Here is a 27836-nt window from a genome sequence, read left to right as displayed (position 1 = left end):
GTACTTATGGATAGGTTGAACAGACAGGCTTTAATAAATGAAGAAATATAACTAGAAATCCAGCCCAGGAGTGAGAAAGTTCAGAAACACTTAGGTAAATAGCAGGTTGCTCTCCCCACCAATATAAAACCATGAGTATTGGGGAGACCCAAAAATACACAGTTCATTCTGGGGGAGTAAAGGGGAGGAATAATCTTCAAAAAAAACAGAACAAGATATAGCTAATAGTATTTCAGGAATTAAAGTCCCTATTACTCGCACCACTCTGCTTGGATGGAACTTGTTCCATCCTAGTTTGTATACAAGCACTGGATCTGAGGGCACAGACAGCTGTCCCAAAGATATCAGGACATAGCACAGTGGTCATCTTTAATTTCCTATTAACTCAATCAAGATACCTGTATGACATACTGTTGTATCATGACTGATCTTAGTTAAATCTGACTTGTTTGATTGCTGCTTGACAGATTTTATTTAAAACTTTTAGGTTGCTAGTATCAAGTTGAGGAGTATAGACAACTATACTGAAAATGACAAAGATTCACATGATATCCATTCTGATTTGATTACTATCTGTTTTTGTAGCTCTACACTATCTACAAAGTTGTACAGTTATGTGCTGATATGTTCAATTATATTTTATCTGATGATATAGCCAATTCTGTTGATGATAACAAGAAATAGCACAGTGACCATGGTAGAACTCCTTATACAGCAGTTTTATAAGTCTTTTTAGTTTTATGTGTCTATAGGAAAATGTATAGTTCTGTCCTGCTTTGTTCTCTTTCTCCCTCTATATTAGAGGGAGAAAGGATAGAAATACATGTTAAGAGTCATGCTTGCATAAAACCAGTAAAAACAGTTCATGAGAACTGATCTTATGACACATGATGAAATGAACAAATACTTTGAAGGAAAGAAAGGGGTACTGCAGTACCCAGTGCTGATTCTGGAGTGTTATAATGTGAAATCCAGCAATATTATTAATCTTTGTTCAGAAGTGTTTTAATCTAATAAGTTTTGTTAGGTCTCAACATAAATGAAGATATGGATAAATGTGTACATGTCTAAGTGTATAAGATTGATAGCCATATTATTTAGTTTTTGTTGGATAGTTGAACAGAACTATTTGTAGTCTCCTTGGTTGAATTCCCATTTATATGTTCCACTTTTGTATCTTGAACAACTATTTGTGGGGGGACAATATGTATACATCAACTAGTGATTTATTACTGTTTATTTCTTTTCTTTGATAGTATGTACTATTTCTGCTCATTTTCTATTTTGTTTTGTCTTTCTTTAAATGATAAAAAAAGAAAAAGCTCATTCCTAAAAAGTCTTAAGTTGGCTGTATTCAAATAATTTATGAGAGCAAAACTTGGCAAGGGTTCTTTTAGTAAGAGCAGTGTGTGTTAATTCTGAACTCAGTGGTGAATGTCAAAGCTCAAAATTCTCAAGGAAATGTTTTCACTGATTTAAGGCAGCTTATATATCATAGTTGATAGTTCATTATCATTGTTTAAAAATTTCAAGATCAGAAAAAAAACTGAAATAACAAGAAATCAGCCACAGTCCTGTTTTAGAGAAATGGAAAAGAGACTAAAATCCCTTGAGGGTTGAAACACCAGCAGTCTCTTGATGCTCCGGTTCATCTTCTGAGAGTACCTTCAAAGTACAGAAGGAAGAAGCAAATGACGTACCCAAAAATCCAGGCCTCCTTGTGGTGCTGGGAAGAGAAAAGTACTTTCACAGTCAGACATGTATATATTCTCCAGGTCATAAAGAAAAGACTAGAGTACTCAGAAATTTTTCTTCTTGACGGGTTATTTGAGACCTAGTGACTGACTGGATAGATAGATAGATAGATAGATAGATAGATAGATAGATAGATAGATAGACATAGATTTATGCGTAACTTTAAATCAAACCACACACGTGCCGGCACATGTACACACAGAGGATTTAGCTCAGTGGTTTTAAGCATCTGTCTGGCAAGCACAAAATCATTAGTTCGATCCCCAGTATCAGAAAAAAATCACAGATACATATACATTACGCCCTTTCCTCTCTCTCAGTTTTTCTGTCTTACTCATTCCAATAACTGGAAGAAAAATTCCAATAATTAAAAGAAAATCAATGTGAGCTTGAACCTGTACCTCCCATTATCTCCTTTTTTATGGTTTTGGATTCACACAACCTCTATCACATACAGCAAACTTAATGCTTGGAAAGTTCAGTGATTCTCTGAAATCACACTCTTAAGCAAAGATTAACAGACTCTCATTCACAGAAACTTCTAAGACTGGTTTTTTCTTAATCATTCTGAGTTCAACTGCCTTCTGAAGCACACAGGAAGTCTATTCAGCTTTCTTATTCCTCCCAACTTGACTGCAGACACAGAGCAGGGAAGATATTCTATTTGTACATCCCATGGGTACAGTTCTAACCCTAAGCGAGGAGAGTAATAAAGCAGATGAAATTTTCATAATTCTTAAAAACTTAACATGTAAGATTAGAACTGGAGGACTGTATAGCAAAAATAATTCAAAAAATCATGGCATCTTGGACCTTGATGGTACAAGAAAGCTTACTTTAACAGAATAATCATTTTCTGATGAGATAAAATGGCAAACTTTGTGGATATTCTCCAAATTAGAGCTTAATAATGCATTTCTCTGTGTATCAATACACACAAGAAAAGCATGGCGTCTCGTATTTGACTTAATGCATGCATTAAAAAATTGTTTTTGAGACACAAACAGAACTATATGGTCAAGGGCGATGACCTAAGTGTGCTGAGAAAAGTTATGCATGTTTATAGCAGCACAACTCATAACACCTAAAACTCAGAAGTGGCCTACATGTCCATCAGCAGATGCATGAATAAAGAAAATGTGGTATTTATACACAATGAAGTACTACTATGCCATAAAGGGATAAATTTAAATCATTTGTACTTGAGACCATAATGTTAGGTGGAATAAATCAAACATACAAGCTTAAATATCATATGGTTTGTCACAGATGATAAACCTAAGATAAAAATAAAAAGCATATCAAAATAAAAGGTAATATGAAGTAAGGAGATAGATCTTTCTTAAAAGGAAAGAGAATCAAGAGATGAAGGAAGAGGGGAGGGAAGGGGTGAAAAAAAAGAATAAAGATGTGCTATATGCATGTACCAGCTCCACACAAGGAATATAAGCATCATGTGCTGTAAACCTGCCATCCGCCAGTGAAGGGGATGGAGACTGGGGGAAGGAGGGGAGGGGGGGATGAAAAAGGGATTAAAATGTGTTACGTGCATCTACTAACTTCCCACAAGGAATTTAAACATTAAGGACTACACATGTGTACTAATAAAAAAAAAGATCTGAGTGAAAGAACTAGAGGAGTTTTTAATTAAATCCAGTTTGTCATTCACTGTTCAAGCTTCCTTACAATCAAAACTGTTGCATGAATCTAGTTGGAAAGTTACAGCATAAAATCTGAACTTTATTTTTTCCAACTAGAGTAATAGATATTAATGAGAAAGTGTCTTTCAGTCATTGCTCCTATAACCTTCTGATGAATGTTAACTCTCCAGAAAATTGGATGGATTAATTTGATCTGTACTGTCCCTAAAGGGGAGTGAGAAAATACTAAACAGTGTATATCTTCTGTGAAGCTAATTAATTTGAATTTTCAGACTACTCCCTTGCTTTAGCCCCTTCCAAGTCTGTGGAAGGTGGCCTAGCAATGTCATATTGGAAACTTGTATTTTTTGTGATATTTGCACATGTGAAATTTTTTAACTAGTTTATTAATTAAAACCCCTTCCTGTTCCTTTCTGCTACAACATCTTCATGCAAATGTTGGAACTGAAAAGAAAAAGCAGTCTTAATCAACCAGCTACAGGAGGTGATGTTGGAGTGGCTGCAGTTATTTTGAGATCCAGCTAGAAGAGGAAGCTAAATTAAAAATACATTTAGTTTAAATTTAATGGAATGTACTTATGTGATTCATAGCTAATTCCACATATGGTTAAGTTATTGCTAGCTAGTCCAATATAAGAATACATTCTAGGAAGAATACTCCTACTGTAGGAAGAAAATTTTCTATTCTAGGAAGAGTGCTCCTAGGTGGCTGTTACAGCACCAGAGTGTAAAGATGCAGGACCAGAGGACACATCACATTATAAATAGATCCCACACCACCCACTGCTGGAAGAAGGAACTATAGAAAAACTGAAAGTTACTTAGAGGGAAATTCACCCAATCATGAGACCTACAAAAGTATAAGCAAAAGACTGTGCCCTTCTTGATATTTGTCAGAAGAAATTTTTCTTATATCAAAAATAAAAAAATATAGATTATCAAGGGGTGGAGATTTAGCTTAGTGGCTTAAGTGCCTGCCTGACAAGCACAAAGTCATGAGTTCGATTCCCAAAACAAAAAAAAAAAAAATACATTATCACGCAGCCATATGAAATTATAACATCTGGTTTTCATTCTTTTCTTGGGAAGCATAGTGCAAAGCATTTACAATATAGCTGTGTTGGTACAGTGCAAACATGTAGTAGTACATTAAGTAGCAAGCAGGTTTACAAACTGGTAATAGATAAAACTTGGAAGAATCTCACATTTGAGAATAATCTCACAAATGAGTATTAGCAATAAGTAATTGTAAAGCATAAAATAAACTTCTCTAAATGATTGGAAACTGGAAAATGTTTATCCAAAATGCTAGAGAAAAATGAAAACAGTCTGCTTCTAGGTTGCAGATTGCTATTGTCCTACATACGAAAAGAGAATGAGAGAGCTCTCTGGGGCCCCTTTTATAAGAGCATTAATTCCATCCATACCCCATCCTAATGACCTGAGACACCTTCTAAATGCCACATCTTCTAATACAACACCTTGTGGATTAGGATTTCCACCTATGAATTTTGTAGGAATAAAAATATTCATTCCATTGCACAAAGTCTTCCTTGAACAGCTAATTATATAGTTAATTGATTACCAGCATGACACATGCAAAACAAGAGTACAGTAGGAATATCTAAAAGAAATCTGACTAAACCTGGGAAATCGTGGAAGATTTCTCTAAGGAAATGACTTCAAGGTAAACCCTAAGAGATGTATAGGAATCACTTGCACACAGAGAGAGGAAAATTGTGCACAAGACTCAGTGGCCAAATGAAGAATGAGACTGCTAAGAAACAAAAAGTCAGTGCAGAAGGATTGTAAGCCAAAGGAATATATGGATGATACCAGATTAAAATATGCATTGATCATAAACATTTTTCTTTAAAAAATAACTATGGTTTCAGTACATTTCAGAGGGCAGCAAACATGTAATGTATAAGACAAGAGAGTATTGACAGCAGATGATGGGAGCTTAGACCAAGTAATTCAACAACAGCAGCTGGCCACACTTGCTGAACGATTTAGCCACCCCACACAAAATACGTATAATTTTCCCTTTATGAAATTCCAGAAAGTTACAAGTAGAAAGAAACTTCTAAACCCTAAGTCCAAACTCCCTCTTTATAAATCAGGAAATGGAGGACCAAGGAGCAGGAGGCTTATGCACAGTGAGTAGAGCTCAGGCAAAGCCAAAGTTAGATCCTAATAAATTTCCAAATACAGTCTCAGTGCCTTAGCATGCACTGAATCCTTTCCCACACATCACATCAGTTTGCTTTTTTAACAACATTAAGAAAAATACAAAGTAAATATAGTAATTCTAAATGTATTCAGAAAGAAATTAAAGCCAATATTAATCCAAAGTCCTGGTGTTAGTAATGTAGTCAGGACTAGTACTGAGGGCTCTGCCCTTCATGAACTCAATTAGTTCAGCTAACAATGAGTTCTTGCTATGTGCAATCTAAAATGCTCCTGAGGAACATCCAAATTAATAATTAAGAGTGTATAGCCCAGTGGGTGCCATTAGTCTTGGTTAAAAGATGAGAAACTGCATTTCTAGAAACTGAACACTTAAAAAAAAGACTTGTCTTTCTTTTATTATTAGTATGTATTTGCAATACATAATAATTACATTTGTTTTGGATAATTGGTACATATATATCTGTCTTAATTACATTTCTCATTGCTGAGATAAAATCTCTGACACCCAAAGTTAGAGAGGTAAAGATTTATTTAGCTCACAGTTTGCAGAAGTTTCAGTCCATAATTGGCAGGTTCCAAGACAGAGTGGCACATGACAAGAATCCACGGCAGCAGAAGACAAAAAAAGCAACAAAAGAGATCAAGGCAAACTTCTTTCTGTCCCTTATATTGTATGCAGTCTACCAGGATTAGGGGCAATACCAATCCAATCAGTGAACTAATCCAAGAGGTCACCAAGCTTAGTCCTTGGCCTTTCTTTTAACAGCAGTATTGCACTACAAATCAATCTCACACTGTAGTTCAGCCACTTCTAAATAAACCCATTGACCACCTGAGCCTTTGCAGGGACATCTAGACACAAATCATAACAATATCATACCTTGATCATGTTTATCCATCTGCTCCCCACATTTCTCTCTTCCTGCCTGGCAACAAAAACTCTACCTGCCTGTTTCCTGCCATCTCTCCTTTATTTTAGTCTTAAATTGTATATATTTTGGGGTTTCTCAATAATAAAACCAAGTGATATTTAACTTTCTGAATCTGGTTTATTTTAGTTAATATTATGGTCTCAAAATCCATCCACTTTTCTACAAATAATTCAAATTCATCCTTCTTTATGGCTTACTACTCCATGTTGTATAAACACCACCTTTTCTTCATCTATTCATTGTGGATGGGTAACTAGGCTGTTTCCATAGTGCAGCTATTGTGAATTGTACTGCTGTAAACTGGGTATGTATGCATCATAGTGCAATCTCTTTAAATCAGGAAATATTCAAGAAAGGTATACTTGGAATAAATAGAATTTTATTTTTAGTTTTTTGGGAGGAATTTCCATAAGAATTTTCATAGTGGTGCTACTAACTTGTATCCCAACCAATGACATAGAAAAGTTCCTTTTTCTTCGCACTGCCACCAGCATTTGTTGCTGTTGTTGTGTGCATGCTCTTGATGATAGCCATTCTGACTAGATTAAGATGAAATTTCCGAGTTATTTTAATCTGCATTTCCCTCATGACCAAAGATGCTGAACATTTTTTCATGTACTTATTGGCCATTTGTATTTCTTCTTTTGAGTGGTGTCCACTCATTTCAGTTGTTTATGTTTTGATTGAGTTATTTGTTTCTTGGAGCCTAACATTTTTTAGTTCTAGATATTACTTCCCTATCAAAAGAATAGCTGACAATTTTTTTCGCATTCTATAGATTTTCAGTTCACTCTGTCAGTTGTTTCCTTTGTTGTGCGGAAGTTTTTTAATTGATGTAATCCTATTTGTTGATTCTTGTTATTATTTCCTGAGCTATTAGAGCTCTGCTTTGGAACTGCTTCCTGTATCTGTGTCTTCAAGTGTTTATTCTATCTTCCACCAGGTGTGTAATTTTGTTTTTATATTTAGGTCTTCAATCCACTTTGAATTTATTTCAGTAACAAGGTAAGAAATTTGGGTCTAGATTATTCTTTTGCACTATAGTTGTCTTTTGATTCTCTTCTTCCTAAATCCAGGCCAAGTAGGGTGTGGAGCCTATGTTTCAAGCCTGTAGCTGTTGGGCAGGAATTTGTAACAGGTAGATTACTTTGGTTTCAGGCAAGAAAAAGACTGCATGCATAAAATGAAAGCATGTTTATCAGAAATTCATGGAACAAATGGGAACAGAAGACTCATGCACAGCCAGAACCCATTGCTCTAGAGGGTATACAGGAGTCAGAAATAATCTTTTAATAAGACCTATCTGTCAATGCAATGCATGGACTCCAAACACATTCAGGCTCTTGGTCCCTCTAACTAAGATTCATAGTGCAGGCAGGGAGCATCTAGTGAGTCTCACTTGTGTCAAATTACACCTCTTGGCTAATAAAGTCAGAACACAGGATTATAATCCCATTACGTTATTCCCAGTGGAGAGAAGATAATTCTCATAAAACTGTACTTTTAGGAAAGGAGAAAAGAATTTAGGTAGCCAAAGAGAAAAAATTCCAAGTCTCAGTGCACATCAGGTCATAGAGCAACAGACAATCAGTTTCATCCGACAGAAAACAAACTTGAGCATTCCCCCCCCCAAAAGCACTTCTGATCTATTATAGCTGCATTTCAAGCACTACTGGGTTTGTATTCTAGCAAAGTGACAAAAGTTTTCTAACCAGACCTACCACAGTTGCAGCATGAGTATAGAAATCTCTATAGTTAACTAGGTTTCTTTAGGAACAGCAACAATGATCATCATGTGCCTCTTTTGCATGTGGTTTATTACTGTTTCTGATCAGGAGAAGAGAATAAACAACAATAATGAAAAATTGTGTCTCAAGGGCTTCCTGTGTAGCAGGCATCAGAAGTGGCATATATATATATATATAAATTGTCCTAAATCTGGTGTAAAAATCCATCTTGATTTTTGTTGCATCATTGTTTTTGATCAATATTTTCTATTTTTCTTCTCTGGTAACCTCTAGGGATTGCTTCTCTTACCAGCACATAGTCATAGTGTCACACACAGCAAAGTACACCTTCTTTTCATTTGCACACAGAACTTCCTCTAAAATAAACCACACACTAACTTACAAAGCTTGCTTAAATAAATACAAAAGACTAAAAATTCCCCCATCCATACTACTTCATAGTGCAAAGAAACTAAAAATCAGTAGCAAAAGAAACCACAGAAATTATGCAAACACATGAATATTAAACAGTATAATCTTGGATACTCAATGAATTATAGAAAAAATCAAGGAAAAAATTAATGTCTAGAATCAAAGGATAATGCTAGTACAACATACCAGTGCTTATGGGACACAATGAAGGCAGTCCTAAGAAGGAAGATTATAGCGGTGATTGCCCACATCAGAAAAATAAAGCAAATCCAAATAAACAACCTAATAATGCACCTCCAGCACCTAGAAAAACAAGAAAAATCAAAACCCAAAGCTAGTACAACAGAAGAAATTATAAAGATCAGTACAGATATTAATGAAATTTAGACTAAAAAATAACAAAGAATCAATGAGTCAAAGAGCTGGTTCCTTGAAAGAATAAAATAATCTGAGCAACTGCTTTGAAGATAAGCGTATACAATATATTAACCATTGTTAATCTCCTATTATTTTGTTTTGACATTCTGTATCATCATTTTTATTTTCTTTTTTTTTTAAAAAAATATAATAAAATAATTAGACAAACAGGCAATTTTATTTAAAAAATATCTATAGCAATACAATTAGAAATAATCATAACAGTCATTATAAAAATCTAGATTTTTAGTAACTACATTAAAAATGTATACTCCAATGAATTTGAAAATTCAGAACAAAATGGAAAGGCTCCTAGAAATACATAAATTATTAAAACTGAAAACATAAGATAAAAATCCTTGAAAAATCTATTTACAGGCAATGAAATTGAAGCAGAAAAAAAACTAACTGCCACCCAAGAAAAGACCAGGACATGCTATATTCACCACTGAATTTTACAAGAACATTAGGGAAAATGTGAATACTCCTCAAACCCTTTAAAGAAACTGAAATACAAAGATTACTACCCAAGTCATTCTTGAAAACTGGCATTACCTTTATTCTAAGACTGGACAAGGATGCCACTAAAAAAGAAAACTATAGATCAACTTCTTTAATGAACATAAATGCAGAATTTCTCAACAAAATACTGACAAATAGAATGCAATGAATTATCTAAAAGAGCATGCATCGTGACCAAGTAGGTCTCATCTCAGAGACGCAAGGATGATCAACATATACAAATCAATAAATGTACTATATCATGTTAAAAAAAAAAAAGCAAGTACAAGATGACACACTCCTGTAATCCCAGAACTCAGAAGGCTAAGGTAGAAGGATTGCTGTGAGTTGAAGGCCAGCCTGAACTGCATGGCGAGACCCTATTTCAAAACATCCAAAATATAAATAAATAAAATCAGGAATAAGACAAGGATCTTCACTATCACCTCCCCAAAACAAAAGACTTGACCAAAAATGGACAACTGAAATGCATAGACACTTCACAAAAGAACAAATGCCCAAATAAATACATGAAGAAATGCTTGATACTGCTGACCATTAGAAAATGGCAAATTAAAACAACACTGAGATTTCACCATTCCCAAGAAAGAATAGCCATTATCAACATCAAATAATTACAAATGCTGGTGAGGCTGTGGGAAAAAAAAATAATCTTTCCACACTGTTTTTAGTAATATAAACTAGTACCACCACTCTGGAAATCAGTAAAGTCCTCAAAAAATGGAAACTAGAAATTCCATTTAAATAGTTTATCTCCCTTCTAGATATCTTCTCAAGAGTTAACAAAAATAAATAAATAAATAAAATTTTAAAAGGGCTGGGGATTTAGCTCAGAGGCATAAGCGCCTGCCTTCAAGCAGTGGTGAGTTCAATCCCCGGTACCGATAAAAAGGAAAAAGACAAAAAAAAAAAAAAAAAAAAAAAAACAGTTAAAGCCATCATATTGCAGTGATAGTTGAATATCCATGTTTTTAACAGCACAATTCATAACATCTAAATCTTGGAAGCCATCTATTTGAGCACCAACAGATGAAGGGATAAAGAAAACACCGTATTTATACACAATGAAGTACTACTCTGACAAAAGAAGGAAAAATTGAGTCATTTGCAGGGAAATAGATGCACCTTGAAACAATACTGCTGAGTAAGGGCTGGGGATTTAGATCAGTGGTGTAAGAACCTGGCTGGCAAACACAAGGTCTTGAGTTTGATCTTTGGTTCAAAAAAATGCTGTGTAAAATAAATCACATACACAAACTCAAATATCTAAAGGCTTCTCTTTTATGAGAACTGCAACATATAAATAAAGAGCAAAATAAAACTACATGATAGAAATCAGGAAGATAAATCTTTTGAAAACTGGAAGAGGACCAAGAGAAGGAGAAAGGGAAGTACAAGAAAAGGGAAAGTAAAAATAATTGATATATTATATACATGTTCCAACTCCCCATGATAAATGTAACCACTAAGTACTGGAAAAAGCACTAATAAAAATTTAAAATAGATGAAAATCTATTCCACATAGAGGACCTCCAGAGAATAAAAACTCTGGAAAAGATTGCCTTGAGCTTTCTCAAGGGTTAACTCCTGCCAGCCTGAAATATTTCCTCTAGCTTCTAGGTTCAAATATTTCACTTTTTATTATCTTTGTAGATATAATGTAAAAGAGAAAAAAACATCTTGCAGCAATAAATCACAGGTGGACCTGAGGCCTGAGCCCTGCTACAGAACAGGTAACCGAGAGGATTTACAGTTAACAGCAACTACGGGAGTAGTCTGAGGATGCTTTGACTGGTTAGGCAGGCCCATAGCTTATGTTTCTAGAACACCCAAGAGAAACCCCCAAAATATAAAAATTCCTGCACAGTGACAGGTTACCTTCTTGTAGATGGCAGATTCCTTCCTTTGTGTATTTTGGGACATCTGCAGTAGGAAAGTATGCAAGATAGGAAAGCAATGAGTCAGACTATCTTTTTTTTGGCTTGTTTGTATAACCACAAAGCAGATGAGTTTTAAAATATTTTACAATAAAGGAATGTTACGGTTATAAATATTATGTTGACTTTTCTACTGGTCACAGCACCATCATGAATGGACATATACATAGCTCTTAAGAACCTTTCTGATTCAAAAATAGTATGTGTGTTTGGGGAGGGGAGAGGTTTAGGAAGAATACTTGTTGAGTTAAGAGCACCAATCACCAAGGGAGAAAAGGACTTTGTCTGAAGCATGTAAAGCTGATGATGAGAAGCCAAGGACCAGTTGAAGACAAATCAGAGCTGAGCAAACAATAAGTACTAGTCAAAGCACTTAGCCAACAAAAATACAAGGCTATCCTGGAATACCGCATCACTTTTTTTTTCTTTTGGTATCAGAGATCAAACTCATAACCTCACACTTACCAGGCAAGTGCTTGAGCTGCTGGGCTACATCCCCAGCACTGCATCTTTTAAAAACAGAAAGTGAGGGATAATGTTTTAAATACTGATGGCAGACACCTGCAGACAAAGATATGTAAGCACTGAGGTTTTGGTTAATATCACTTAAGGTACTAGCTATACAAAAATGAATATGGTTTAAATGAAGGTAAAAGAAAATGAGTATAGTTTTAAATGCTTTATTTAGACTTTTGAGGTCAAAATAGTAACCTTTACTGATGTCATATCTTGGAGGTAAAGTGTAAGGATAGATGAAGTGTAAGGAAGCACAAGGAAATATTCCAATGTCCAAGGAGTCATTCTGAGGTCAAATGTAACTTTAAGAGAGAGGAGAGGTCTCACCACGAACTGGACCCCAACCTGCCATTGTATAGGCTGAGCTGCAGCACTGGAAGCCATAGGATCACATCGTCCCCTCGATGATTTCATTATTTCCAGCTACTCTATCTATGACAACCAGCTTCAGAACGCCCATACATGTTCCAAATTCACTACATGAGTGTTACCTTTTTCAGTTCAACTTATATAATGTTGACTTTTGTACAGTCATTCCAAAAACTATTCCCTGAACACTAGGTATGGGCTACCTATCTACAAAAGCACTTAGGATACAAGAAAAATGGATAGGATAAATAACACCCCTGCCTTTACAGAATTTAGAGTGGAGTAGATGAGGAACAAACATGGAAATTATAGGATAATAAAACAATAGTGTGAAAAGGATGTAGACCACTTATACACACTAAAAATATGTTTATCCCATATATCTCAGGACAAAAAATGCTTCTGTTTCCCAGAGGGAATGATATCTATGATGAAGGAGTCAGCCAAATGTTGGGTTGTGTGTCCGTGTCTGTGTATCTGTGTGTCTGTGGGTCTGTGCTAGAAGGAGAAGTGATTCACATACAAAAAAGTATACAAAGGTTCAGACAGTGGGTATCTGGCCTTCACACCAAACAAGGTACATGAAATAAATTTGGTGATACCAAAGCATAAAGTATGACTGGAAAATGGGAAAAGCTAAAATTGCATTGGGAATCAATAAACACAAAAGGAAACCATTAACAGGTTTTGGGCAGAAGAGTGACATGATCCTATTGATACCTAAGGAAGATCACTCTGGCTGGTTGCTATGAAGAAGATGAGAGAAGAATAAGAATCTAAGTACCGATAGCAGGTAGGAAATCCAGAAGATGGTGAGTGGGAATCCAAAGTACAGTGGAGCTGTCATGGAAGAGGAAATACGTAACTGTGGAAGTTCTTAAGTAGGTGGCAAAAATAACATGTAGCAGTTGACTAAGTGTAAGAGTGAGGAAAAGGAATAAATCAAATATTTGGCCAGATATCTGGTCATAAATAATTTCATAAATGATTGTACCATGTGTCATGAAATAAAGAAAGAAGAGCAGATTTGAGAAGGAAGATGATAAGCTCCAGTTTGAATATGTTGAACATAAGATGAGTATGGCCTAGTCACATGAAAATGTCTGGTGAGTAACTGCTAACAGAAGCAGGGAAAGTTGTATGCATAGAATTGGAGCCCATCAGGTAAGAGAGCATAATCTAGAGACAAAGTTGTAAAAGGATCACTATGTAAGTGGCCCTAGGTTGGGGGGCTTGAATATGGCTCCCAGCATGGCAAGATCATTTAGGACAAAAAAAAAAAAACAATTTTACAAAATGAGCTACCAGTGGTCTATATTTCTGAGAAAGGGCCATGTGGAGACATTATTTCCTGGATTGTAACCACCACTCTTCCTCAAAAGAATGTAGTTAAAAATCTAAATTCATGACACAGATCACTCGTTGCTGTTATTGACTGGAATAGAGTGATGCACATGTAAGAAAATAGTGGATCTCTGTTGTTAGAGCCCAGACCATGACAACCCAGTCAAATGAAGCAAAATGAGGCCTGAAAACACTCAGAATAACACTATCTCCTCCCCACTGCTAATGTGTATGTATCTGTGAGAAGAGGTGTTAGAATGGAAGATACCAAGGAAAGAAGAAAATGCCCTGAGAAGAAAGTACCTCCAAAACACAAGAAAGGTCTGGAGCTATAGCAACCCTGGCACTATTTGACCAGGTAATCAGACACCCACACTCTAATTCATACCAGCTCCCATTCAAGCTCTATATTTCCACACATTGCACCCAAAAAGCTAAAAGACATAAAATGTTTTCCTATTATACCTATATTTCATTAACAAAGCTGGAATTTCTAGATTGCTGTTATATAATGTTGGCACTATTTTTCAGTATTGTCAAAAATACTTCTCACACATCTCCAAGAAAATTGAGAAAATTTTTCTTTTCTCAGAAGGCCTTGCATTTTACAACATTCTTATCATTCTACATTCTATCCAACTCATTCATCTTTCAATTATTTTTTTATTTTTAAAAAGGAAAACAGATTCTTTCCCCAGTTTGGGAAAGTTTCTACTATTTCTTCTGGGAATAGTTTTCCTATATCATTTGCATTGACTCCTGCATCTTCATTGTTGCCTACGAGTCTTATATTGTTTCTCTTGGCATCATCTTGAACCTGTTGAATTGTCATTTCATGCTGCCTTGTTAGTTTTAAAAGTTCTTTCCTTTCATGATCACTAGCTACAATCTTGTCCTCAAGGTCCAAAATTCTATCCTCAGCTTCATTCAGACAGTTTCACCAGCTTTCAATAGAATTTTTATTTCTTAGATATATCTTTGAATTTATTTCATGCATACTACTTCTTTTCTATGTTTTTCATCCAAAGTTTTCATAATTTTCCCATGCTCCTGTACTTTTTTTTTAATCTGTGTCTTCTCTAGCTGTGCTGAGCAACTTCTTTATTAAGGTTGTCATTACTGTCTTTATGTGAGACATTATTTATAATCTGATTTCCTCTATAGCCTCATGGATTTGTTTCTTTATTTCACTTTCCACCTTTTCAGAAATTTCAGGTGCATGGCTTTTAAAGTCTTCTATTTCAATGTCTCCTGTACTTGTTCCTGATGTACTAGGCATTTGAGATTGCATTTTGCTTTTTTATTTTGTCATTTTCACCTTTGTGCTGATGTTTGGTCTTTCAATCCTATTAGTCTGAACTGTCCATAGTATATGGATTAAGGTCCCACTGTGGGGTTGGTGTCCGTCCAAATGCTGGGTCCCAAAATGAGGGGAGTGCCAGTCACCTGAATTATTCTCGCAGGGCCTGTTGGCCCCTACAAGAGGTGAGTACTATATTCTTGCTAGGCTGAATAGCCTGGGAGGATTAGTATAAGTCAGCCCTTCTTCTGCTGTTACTATGGCTTCAGGTTGTTGGAGGCCACTAGATCTACCTGGCTACAGTGTTTGCCTCAGCTGCAACCCTGCTGTGTCACTAGGTGTCTTAGCCCTTTTGATTTCCTCCGAGTTGGGGGTGGCCTTATTGACACTCTCCTCAACTTGGCTGGTGTTCTCTGTATGGAGGAAGGATTCATCCACACTCTTGACAGGCTTGCCAATGTCCTACAGCTGGTAAGGACCTCATTACTTCTCCTGTTTACCCTCTGAGGTCCTCTATTTGAGTGGGAAGCTCACCACACTGTTGTAAGCCTGCTGAGGTCCTCTGTATGGATAAGGGGTTATTGATCTCCCATTAGGCCAGCAAGGTTATCCAAAGTCCAGGGGTTGATGGGGAGAGGCAGTCAATGATCTGTGGCTCTCCTTGGTCCAGGGGTGAAGAGGAAGGGCAGCTGAGAATCCCTTGCAGTCTTAGGTCTGGGGGTTGATGGGGAGGGTTAGCCCACAATCTGGAATGGTTCCAGGTTTGGGAGTTGAGCAGGAGGAGCAGTCAATGATCCTGGGCCATCCCAGGTCTAGCGGGCAAGGAGGAAAGTAGCCGATGATCCATGACCATCCTACATCCTATAAGGGTGAGAAGGTGGAGGGGTAGCCCATGATTTATGTCAGTTCTATCTCTGAGGGTCCATAGGGAGGGGTAGCTGACAGTCCAGGGGCTTCCTAGGTCTGAGGGGTGAGGAGGAAAGGCAGCCAACTATCCAGGGCTGTCCCAGGTCCTGAGGTCGAGCGGGAGGGACAGCCAATGATCCAGGGCCACCCTAGATGCGAGTTGAGGGGGAGGGGCAGCCAACCATGAGGAAGCACCCCAACCAAGTCTAAGGATTAAGGGCTAAAGTCATTTCTAGTTACTGATAGGCTCCTCCTTTATTAGTATTTGTGTCCCTAGCACTAGAGATACATTCAATCTGAGAATTTTTGATATTATGAAACAAACTTCCAATTGGTCAGAATGTTGTTAGACAACTTAGTTTAAAATAGCACAAATCACAACCTTACAATCCCAATTTTTTTTTTTTTTTTTTGCGGGTACCGGGGATCGAACTCATGACCGCCTGCTTGCAAGGCAGGTTCTTATGCTGCTGAGCTAAATCCCTAGCCCCTACAATCCCAATTTTAATAATGGCAAAGTATTTTTGGTTGTCAAGTGTCTGACTGGGTAGAATTATTAATCTAATAGTATTATATATAAAGATACAAAACCACATTCTCAAGTCAAGCCATCTGAGACAGATTCAAGTAAACAAATTGCTAAAATGTCCATTACACACACACACACACACACACACACACACACTTACTTTTCCTGTCTGTGTGTGTTATGAGGTTTTAGTGATTGCGGTACTGTTTTTGTCATTCTCATAAAGCATGCTGAATGCATTCTAAGTCACCACGCTCCTATAATTGCTCTGGTTATATTGCTTAGGATGGGACTTACAAATTAGAAAACTGAAAATTCTTTCCAATATTTGCTTCATGGTTCTGGCATCAATCCCCCCTGAAGTGACACTGTTGGAACAAAAAAATCACATGACTGAGAGGACCATCCAGTAACAGTAAGAGGTTTGATGTGATTGGGAAAAAGTCCTCATTTCTCAGATGATAAAGGTTGCCCTAATTTCAAAACCAAGTTCTTAGTTCTTTGCAAAAACAGAATACTGAGTAATAACCAAAAATATTTCATTAATAATAAACATTGTTATTTAATTCAGCCTTCTTTCAAGATAGTAGGACCCCCTGATAGATTGAAGAAGGAAAAAGATGATGTACAGTTTTGTTAAAGAGAAATAGAAGGCACCAATTCTCAGAAATGATTCAGGCTACATTGACATGGACCAGGTACCTATACACCATGTAAATGTAAAACAACAATCTTGATATAGAAAATCACATGCTGCCTGTCATGGTTTATGTTTGTGTCCCCCAGGCCTCATGAGTTTGCATTGTTCATATGTGATGGTTCATTGTATAGTGCTTGGATTGATGGTGTCAGTGCTCCACCCACATAGGGGTGGAGCCAGGATGTGATGTAATGGCAGGAAGAAGGTGTGTTTTTCTCTTTGCTGGTTCAAGTAGGCTGTTGGCAGCCACCATGAACTGCAGCCCAGCCATGCCTGCCTGTCTTGGAGCCAACTGAGTATGAACTGAAACCTCCAAAAACTGTAAGAAATAAACCTTTCCTTTCCCAGCCTTGGGCTTCAGGTATTTTGTCTCAGCGACGAGTAGAAAGTAACTAAGACAGAAATTTGGTACTGAGGAGTGGGGTCGTTTGCTGTGACTATACCTGGCCATGTTTTTCAAGAGGTTTTGGAAATGGCTTGTGGGCGGAGTTTGAAAAGGTTTGGACACGTCGCCTGGATGCATAGAGCTGGAGCAGCTTAGGCTGTTCTGTAGAGGAGATTCTGGTCAGAGCTCAGGAGACCAGAAAGCTGATAGAAAGCCTGATGGCAAAGACCAGGCTTGGGAGGTTTCTGCTGGGAAGGACTGCATTGGACGTTGGACTCCACATGATGTGTGTTATGGCTTAGCAGAAAGTTTGTCTGCATTTTGCTCCTGCCCAGAGACTTTGCCTGAGACTGAGACAAAGGGCAATGGACTGATTAATATTGAAAAAGAAATTTAAAAGCAACCAAATGTTGAGGCTGTGGCATGGCTATTGTTGGTGGCTTTCAGCCAGCTTTATGTTTCGAATCAGGAGCAAAGAGCCCAGAAGGATAATGTACAATGCTGTGAGTTTGGCCCAAAGGAAGATTCCAGGAAGGGTGTGGATTGTAAAGACAGAGTTGAAATTTTGATTCCTGAGGAGAAACAGGGAGATAAGAAAGATGGCCCCGGGGCATCCCAGGAAGCAAGTCCCCACCCTGTGCAGCCTCACAGCAAAGATGAAAAATTTTGCTCAGAGGAAAAATCTACAGAGTGCCATGCTCCAGAATGGCGACAGAAGCCAAGTGAGGTTCCAGAATGGCGACAGAGGCCACATGAGTTTCCAGAAAGGCGGCAACATAGAGAAGCTTTTCATCACAATCAGGTAAACAGAGCCCTGCGATCCAGGCAACTGACCCCTACAGCCAAGAGAGAGAAAAGCCTGGCTACTGCTTCAGCTAGCAGCAAACCTTGGCAGCATCCACAAGGTGCTGATTTTAGGTGCAAGGAAAATGCACAAATTCTGAGGGTAAGACGGCTTCCACCTCGATTGCAAAGGGCCTGGCTGGCCAAGCAGTGTGCCCCTGAGAGGGCAATTTGTGCAGATGTAAGTGTGAAGCCAAAGGTGCAGTGGAGACCCCAGAAGTTTGGAAAAGCCAGGAATGTGGATGATCCAAGGGAAGCTGCAAAAAGGGAGCAGAGAGGATGTAAGAGAAAAGCTGCGGGAGTTGAAATCGCTGGAAGTGCCCTGGGGGTGGAATCACCCAAGCCTTTTGGAGCTTGCAACCAGATTGCTTCAGATGCTGAGCTTGGAACTCTAGGACTTAATGTTTGCCCTGCTGGATGTTGGAATTGCTTTGTTTCGAATGGTTTCTATTCTCCTGTTTGTAACTTTTGGAATGGTAATGTTTATTTTGTGCCTTTGCATTTCAGAAATTTTTAACCTTGTTTCTTTTGTACAGGGGTTTACAGTTAAGAATTTGCCATAGATCTTGGAGGAGACTTGGGACTTGTACTTTTCAGCAATGTTGAAGCTGTTAGGACTTTGGCAAATCTTGGAGTTGGACTAAACGTCTTTTGTATAAAGGATGTACATGAGTCCTGGGGGCCAGGGGTGGAATGTCATGGTTTATGTTTGTGTCCCCCAGGCCTCATGAGTTTGCATTGTTCATATGTGATGGTTCATTGTATAGTGCTTGGATTGATGGTGTCAGTGCTCCACCCACATAGGGGTGGAGCCAGGATGTGATGTAATGGCAGGAAGAAGGTGTGTTTTTCTCTTTGCTGGTTCAAGTAGGCTGTTGGCAGCCACCATGAACTGCAGCCCAGCCATGCCTGCCTGTCTTGGAGCCAACTGAGTATGGACTGAAACCTCCAAAAACTGTAAGAAATAAACCTTTCCTTTCCCAGCCTTGGGCTTCAGGTATTTTGTCTCAGCGACGAGTAAAAAGTAACTAAGACACCGTCTGAAGACAAAGCACAAGACAAGTGCTGAATGGTGATTGTCATCACTCTAACAATTTCAAATTCATTTCAAACAGCATTTTTCTGACTCTAAAACTCATTTTTAAAATATTTGTCAAGCAGTTTTAAAAACAGAAAAATTTAGGCCACATGCTGAAAGTGAGCAATTATGAATAATCAAAATTAGCCCCACAGGATACAAATCACAAAGTAGCAAATTTCTAGCATAAATATTTGACAGGTTCCATTGTCTACTTATTCTCACTGAGAAAAATAACAATTATTTGCTTTAGAAAAAGAAAAACCAAGCTAGCCTCAAATCCTTTACTTTTTGTATATCATTTTACAGTTAGAACAGCACATTTCTGGAGATTTCAAAACACTACGTAAACAATTATAATCTCCACAGTACTGAGCTGTCAGGAGAAAGGGGGCTTTGAGAACATAAAGCCTGTGCAAGGTGACCTAAAAGGCTACCAGTAAGTATAGATAAAACTTCTGAATGTCAGTTTATATCCTCCTGTTTCAACTTTCTCACTTAAGAAACACATGCATGCTATTTCCATATTCTTTTCAAAAAGCATGCCCCCAAGAACTTCCAACTTGAAAGAAAAAGCCTCTTGTCTTCAACTGAAAATATAGCATAGAATATATTAGGATAATAAAAGGACAGCCTGATCATTATATTTTTTGGCTAAAGAGCCATTACAATGCCAGGCTTATTCAGTAAACACTTTTGAAATTAATTAATCCAATTAAATATCCACAAAAACTCAATTTCTTTCATAGGTAAGTATATAATCAAGTTGACCCAAATCTATAAATAACACACTTGCTTGAAATAGGATATTTTTAAGAAATTTACAAGCTTTTTCCTAATCTAAAACAGGAATGTTAAAGCAGAAGTGTTTCCTACTTAAGTTCAGGAAGTTCAAGATTCTCTATTAACACTTCAGAATGTGGGTCCTGAACTCTAAAAAGTGTTGAAATATTAATTCATATCTGCTTCTCTCAGAGACACTGAAAAAATTTGGTCATTTAAATCGGGCTAAAAAGTCATTAGGTATTTAAAGTATAAATGGAAGAATATAATTTTGATCATCGAGTTTGTTAGCTACTAGATATTACATAATAGAAATAAATAATGCAAATATCATTAAAGAACATCCAGAATAGAAAAGTCAGAATAAAGAAAAAATAAAAGAAACTGTTTAAGCTTGTATAAGCAGAGTACTTTCCCTAATCCTACCCTTAAACCAAAGAGAGTGGAGAACTGACTTCTGATTAAACTATATTTTGACCTGAACTGTCTATGCAGAGATAATTTTTAAAAAATAATTATGTATCCACTACTCTAGAGTTGAAAAATTCAATAGTTATCCACTTCATCTTTACATGATATATTTTTGATGATTTTAAAAACTTAAGTACTAAGTTTTTCCTGTATCTCTTATGTCTGAGAACATATGGACTATTTCAAACTCATTTTTGCTTATGACCTTAATATGATGGGAGACAACCACTGTCACATCTAAAAATGACTTCAGCAGATTATCAGGCAGGCCTGGCAAAGGAAGTGCCTGGGCAGGGCTGATGTCCTCACACTGAAACACTGGGAGGCTCAACTGAGACCAGTTCAAGGGAGAGTTGTTTCACTTGAAGAGCTAGGGAAATTTTACTCCCATCCAATTTTCTACAGTTCTTTCTCTTTTCCTCAAACCTAGAGATAATCTCTTCATGGAAAGCATGCTGTGAGGGTAACATGCATGCCTTGCGGTTTGGGGAAATGAGGTCTTGGGCGTGACTCATGTGAGAAGTGACTGTGGTTGGAGTTGCCTGCAACAGAGTTAATGACAAGAATACTATGTGTGGAAAGTAGTTAACTCCCACAAATAGTGAGGGAAAGTTCATATTTTATGTGGATTCGATATGAGGAAAGAAGGTTGAGGGAAATGAGAAGGAGGATACTAGCATCATTATCTTTAGATACCAAGCAAAAGGCCCTTCTTGAAGGTGAAGCAGGAACCTCAACAAAGAGCTGAATATGAACAGTCAGCAACTCAGGGAAAGGAACTCCCAGCAGAGCCTAAGAAACCAGTCAATACAGGTGCATCCACTCATTTCAAGGAACCTGACAAAGGCAATGATAGGGGAAGTCCCCAAAGAACAAGATAATGAAATCCAAATTTGATCATGCAATGGCCAATCATAGTTCACAGCATTGCTAAAGTAAGATATTTCCTAAGTAGAAGCCAACAGCAATTCACAACTTCTCTGGGACCCAGATTGAAATACCTAGAAAACAACTAGTACATAGCTAAGAGGGGGAATAAAGAACACTGGGAATCAAGAAAGAGCCAACAGAGGGGGAACCTCAGTGAGCCACACAGAAGGACAGAAACCCCACCTACCACCTCTCTGCCATCCTGGGAACCTCCACCTGAAGAACCCAGGTGTCTAGCCCATTCCCCTACACAGCGGGAGGGGTGGCCAGCACAGGAAGCACTGACTCAGTGACTGGTTCATCCAGATGAACCAAAAGTAAGTCCACTCTAACAATGGGAAACACTTTGCATGCAAGCCCCTAATTTATGATTGGTTCTGTTATATAACTACAAACTTGTCTCCTATAGTCTAAAGTACAAAATCAATAAGTACCACAGTTTGTCAATTTCTAAATTGTGCTTGATGCTATCATTATTGCTAGTTGTATTACTGTAACTAGGATGTCATACCTGTTGCAATCAGTTGGACTCCCTTGTGTAGCAATATTGGGGAGCTCTAGGGTAACAACCTCACCACAGCCCTACACCAAAAGACTGAGGACTGAGCCAAACATAAGCCAATACTCCACTCTTAATCAGTTGGGAAGGTAGGATCTTGAGATAGACACAAACCAAGAATCTCTTACACAAGAAGATATCCCTAAACAACACATTCTTCCTAGTGAGGCCTTGATACTAGTGATATTGCTACCTACCATCAAAGCTCATAAGGATCATCACAGAAAACAAAATAAAAACTTTTTGAAATAGAAAATATTAGCCCACTCTGTCCTAGCTTGTAGAGTGGGTCTGCAGTGCTGAGTTCTTCCAACATGAGGACTTTAATGGATGCTTTTTGCAAAAGAAAGCCAGTAACAGACAGTGGAGGATTGGCTGGACTGGATTGGAGTAAAGGGAGTTCAGGGAGTCAATCGAGTATGACAATATCATTCAGAATTCAACAAACACTGGAAAAGTGAATGCAACTTTCTTCAAAATTTTAAGTTCAGCCTGGTGTGTTGATTTCCAAAGAGTTCCATCCTTTCCCCTCCAGCTCAGTGGAGATCTCCTCTGTGAATGGTCCTATTTCATTGTGCCTAAGTTGCTAAGTGCTTGCCTTCCTCAAGATTCTTGGAAAGTTAACATTTGGAAACAAACTGAAGTTGCAAGATTGTCAGCATTTCCAGGATATCTTAAAGAAAACATGAGTGGCCTAATGATACCTAATATGGTACATAACATGGAGCAAGAGGTCAGGGGTGTCCAAAGCACAAAGAGTATTCCTAAAAGCAATGAAATGGAGGAAGAATTTTAAACTGCTGACCTACTTCAAAGCTGGAAAAATTAAAAATTTTTATCTAAATAATAAAAGTGTACCCTTTACATACTCTGGAGAAAATCTCCCTTACATTTGGCTTTCTGAAATAATGGTTTCTTGATTGTTGAAAGATTAGCTTCCACAGATGCTAAACTATTGAGAGTATTCCTGGACAGTGTCCCTCAAGACAATCCTGAACCACACAAGCTCTAATAAGGAAGATAGTGAGAGTGTGTCTACCAGTACAGCAACACAGACCAGTGAAAGTTCATTGCCTAGCATTTGTAATAAATCTGATGAGGAATGCTCAGGGACAGACCAAGAAAGTGGAACATATATTCAGAATATATCTTTGTTTTCATGCAAATCATCCACACTTACTAGTAAAGAGCCAGAAACTCAATGTGAGAAGAAGAAATCAATGCAATCTTCTGATTCAGAGGCAGATGAAAGTAAGAAATTCCTGAAAAATACAATGCAAATCCCTTGAATTATAAAAACCACAATTGGAAGAAACAATCAAAGGCAAGAGAGTTAAAGACAATAAGAAATCTGCATGTGTAGTAATGGCCAGCATTTTTGATGATCATCCCCTAGGTGATATTGAACTCCAACATCTCACTGAGAATGCACTTTGAGAGCTTCTGCTGGCACTAAATTATTGTGCAGACAGTCGAGAACCCAAGTTGCCCAGTAAACTTTACTCACAGACATGGTGTGAAGGTCTCCCCAAATGGGAAACACTTGTTACATTAATGAAGTCTTATAGTCCCTCTGTTCAGTTCCATTGTTTGTTAATGATGTGCTCAGTCCTTATTTCCCTGAGGCAAAAATTTCCCATAATATTTTTTCTTGTGCATGGCACTCCTGCTTACTATGAAAGATGTTTTTAACATGAGCATCAAGGAGAAAGTACTTGTGACTATTAAAAAAAAGTTCACTAGTTGCAGAGATATTCACTATGGACATGCAAAACAATACACATGAATTCTTAAGTTTTGCTTAGATCAGATGAAGGAGGGCTTCCAAATACCAAAGATTTTGGCAGAAGCAAAAACAAATCTGAGCACTATAGTTCCCCTCAGCAAGCATTTGCTGGTGATTTTGCTGCTAGAGTAGCTGGTTGTTCTGTCATGACTAATTTTGAATGTGAGTTTCTGTGCTCTATATATTTTAAAGCTGTGGTCACTCTGTTTAAAAGACAGAACCAAATAATTATTTCTCCATCAACCCTCTACAAGGAAAGAAAGCACAGCCTTTGTCTATTCAGTCTACTATTGATCAGAAGAGCTTGAGTATAAGTGTGAGAAGTGTAAGCACATGAGATCTGATAGCACACAAATTCAGTGGGCTGCTTAGGATTCTTATTATTCACCTGAAACACTATCACTTTAATGAGTTTTTGTCACTAAGGAAGGATGACCAGGCAATTACTATTTTCACATATTTAGATTTTTTTTCTCATTGCAATGAGGACACCAAGCCATCTGTTCCTCTTGGCAAAAATGTACACATTAGAGATATATGATTACAAATAGCTTTTCAAAAGCTAAGTTTTAGCATTCTTTGCTCATTATCTTTAGTGAAGTCAGAAAAGCCCAAGAATTCCAGAACAAAATGAATGGAATCAGGCAAAGAATCTGATTCACAAAAATCCCAGAGATTGCTTAAAAGGAAGAATACAATGGAAGAAAGTGGATAAGAGAGAGTCAGAATCGGCATGTTGAGGAGATGCAGTACTGACCCGAGAAGAGCAGTTATCCAGCTCAGTGATGAATCTGGAAGACACTTACCCTCCTCTGTTTTCCAGATATTCAGGTAAACCCTTTAGCAGCTCAGACACCTGTCTCACAGAAGCACAAGTTCAAGGAGTGCCTGAAAATCCAAAAGTAAAGAAGTCTGGAAAGAAACAATACATTTGCAGTCAGAGTTTGATAGTGCCAGTGAGACCACTGAAGACTTTTCAAACAATAAGAAAACCAGGATTACAGGAATATCCCAGAGGTGACCAAACAAAGTGAGGAATGTGATGGGATGGGAATCCATAAAGATATCCCTCAACACACACTTCCTGAAGGCCTTCCAAAACCAAATACCTGGAGGCCTGAGTAAACATTAGAGAACATACAGAATTAAATCTGCAGAAGGCTAAACCTGGAAACAAAGATAGTTCTGATAAGGAAACCAGAATCAAAAACCCTGGAACAAGAAGAAAAGGCTGATGTCAAAAATTCTCGTATCTATAAGCTCACTGGTATTATCAGCCATCTTGGAAGTATCTTCAATTCAGGACACTATATCAGTGATGTTTACGATTTTACAAAGCAGGCCTGGTCCACTTACAATGATCTTCTGGTATCAAGTATCTCAGAGTCCCAGGTACAGAAGGATAGGCTTTGTTCATCTTCTTTTACATGTATAATGAGATCTTTGAAGAGCTGGAGCTAAGGGTAAAGACCTCCCAGGCTCAGGCTCAGGCTCAGGCTCAGGCCCAGTCTCAGTCCCAGTGCCAATAGCAATCCAAATCTAAATCTAAGTCTAAGCCTAAGCCTAAGTCTAAGTCTAAGTCTCAGTCTAAGTCTCAGATTTGTCACCAAGGCAAGCCCTCTTAGGAAGTTAGACACCTCTGTGCTCAGATCTCTTGGATTACCTCACTCACTACCACTTCCTGCACAGAAAGAGAACTCTAAACTACATAGAGCTAGAGATTAGTCTTAAGACTGAAGTTTAAACAAACATTCTTAGGGCAGGGGGGAAATCACCAATCTACCCCAGATACACATTTCAGTCCCACAGTTCTGGTTGATGCACACACTTCTCTCCTCCAAGGGAGATGTGCTTTTCATGTTCTACTGCAGTGCTTTGAAAAGTGTGCCCATCAGCAACATCACAAGAAGAGGGGACCTGATTTGAAATGCAGCATCTTGAGTTCCATAAACTGGAAGCAGAGAGCAGCAAGAACAGAAATCTGATGGAGATTCTGACATTTAAGAAAGTGTAAGCGCTACTATAGTTTGTAGAACATGTTGGTATTATTTTGTTGTCATATATCTGAGTTTCTTATTTTATAAAAGACTTTGACTGCATTTTTAGCATTTATTTTTAGATATGTTTTTCTTTGTGAACTTACTAAAAAGTAACCCAGAAAAGTACAAGTCTGCAGGCATACTCCTGCTAATTATACCCAGTGCTTTGTTGGAAAAATAATAGTTACTGGGATCCAGTCCAAAAAAAATTAAATGAGACTGATAACTTTTGAATCCTCTTATTAATTAAATGACACTGAACACCATACCATGTCAAGTCTTCAAATTGCCTATGGAGCCTTTCTCTTCTCTTTCTTAATTCTCAAATGGGGGGGAATCTGTTCTCAGACTGGGATCTTAAAGGGAGAGAAGTTGATTTGCCCACTTATCCTGTATGTGTGCTAGCAAGCTATTGACATCCTTGCTGATAGGAGCAGCGTTGGACTGCTCAGAGGAATGCTTGCATTGCCTACAGGAACTTTGTTTACCTGGATTTACCTACAGAACCTTGAAGAATCTTTTTGAATTCAATATTATAAGACTATTTTTTTATTTCTCTTACACTTTTGTGCCTTATAGCATGATAGCTTTGTTCTTTTAATAAGTAAACAATATATGTTTAAAAGGGGACTTTTAGGATTTGAAAGCTTTACTTGTCACTGTTTTGGTACAACATGACAAACTGTATGGAAGTGACTGTTTATGAAGAAAGCCACATGGCTTTTCAGGGTGATTGTACTCTGTAAGCACTCTGTATAATTAAGGGGGTTAATAATTTTGATAGCAAGTATGTACTATCTCTGTAATGCTTTTTCTTGCATTTGAGGCAGTGAATCTATAGTGCATTGCATCTTTTTTGGGAATGAATGACTTGTACTGTGTCTTTCTTACATTACACGGAGGATTGGTTTTTAATCCTACTTTTACCAACACAAGTTTCCCCCTGAATATGGGGTATGGTATTAGTATACCAATCAAAAGAAACAGTCAGGCACAGTAGATCAAGAAAGAAAATTCAACAATATGTTGTATACAAGAAACACATATAAGTCAAAAAGAAGTTCATAGGCTGAAAGTCCAAGGGTGGAAAACAATACTTTATATGACAGGAACTAAGTAAAAAGCAAGGGTAGTGATCTTGTTTGCAGACAATGTGAACTTCAAATCAAGCATGATCAAAAGATAGTCACTGCATATTTGTCAGGGGAAAACTTCAAGAGGAAGAGATAACAGTCATGAATATCTTTGCACCAAATATAGGAGCACTCAACTATATAAGACAAATATTAATACATATGAAAAATCAAATAAGCAATAATACAATTGTAACAGGGACCATAACACCTCATTGTCATAAAGAGATAGTTCAAAAAAACAAAAATTCAGCAAAGAAAAAAATCAGAATACACATTCTTCTCAGTTTCACATAAGTCTCTAAAATAGATCACATATTATCCCCTAGAACATGCTTAAGTAAATACAAAAGAATAGAAATTATCCCATGCACATTATTTGACCATAGTGCAATGAAATTGGAAATTAATGACAAAAGAAACATGTGGAAATTAAATAACACCCTCCTGAAAACCATGGGTCACAGATAAAATTAAGTGAGAAATTATACAATATCTACAATCAAAAGAAAATGCAAATACAACTTACAGGAACCTGTAGGACACAATGAAAGCAGTCCTCAGAGAAAAATTTATAGCAGTAAATTAG

General features: G+C 37.4%; 1 pseudogene; it reads left to right on the top strand.

Moving 5' to 3' along the window:
• LOC134478034 (ubiquitin carboxyl-terminal hydrolase 26-like) overlaps positions 1-25604 on the top strand; it is a 41148-nt pseudogene extending 15544 nt beyond the window's left edge.
• Positions 25605-27836: the final 2232 nt, after the last annotated feature.

The sequence above is a fragment of the Cavia porcellus genome, unplaced genomic scaffold (genome assembly GCF_034190915.1).
Source record: "Cavia porcellus strain 051 isolate PalLab524CR breed Dunkin Hartley unplaced genomic scaffold, mCavPor4.1 scaffold_11, whole genome shotgun sequence".
NCBI classification, from domain to species: domain Eukaryota; kingdom Metazoa; phylum Chordata; class Mammalia; order Rodentia; family Caviidae; genus Cavia; species Cavia porcellus.
Note: the sequence above shows the minus strand (reverse complement) of the source record. Positions and strands in the feature narration are given on the sequence as shown.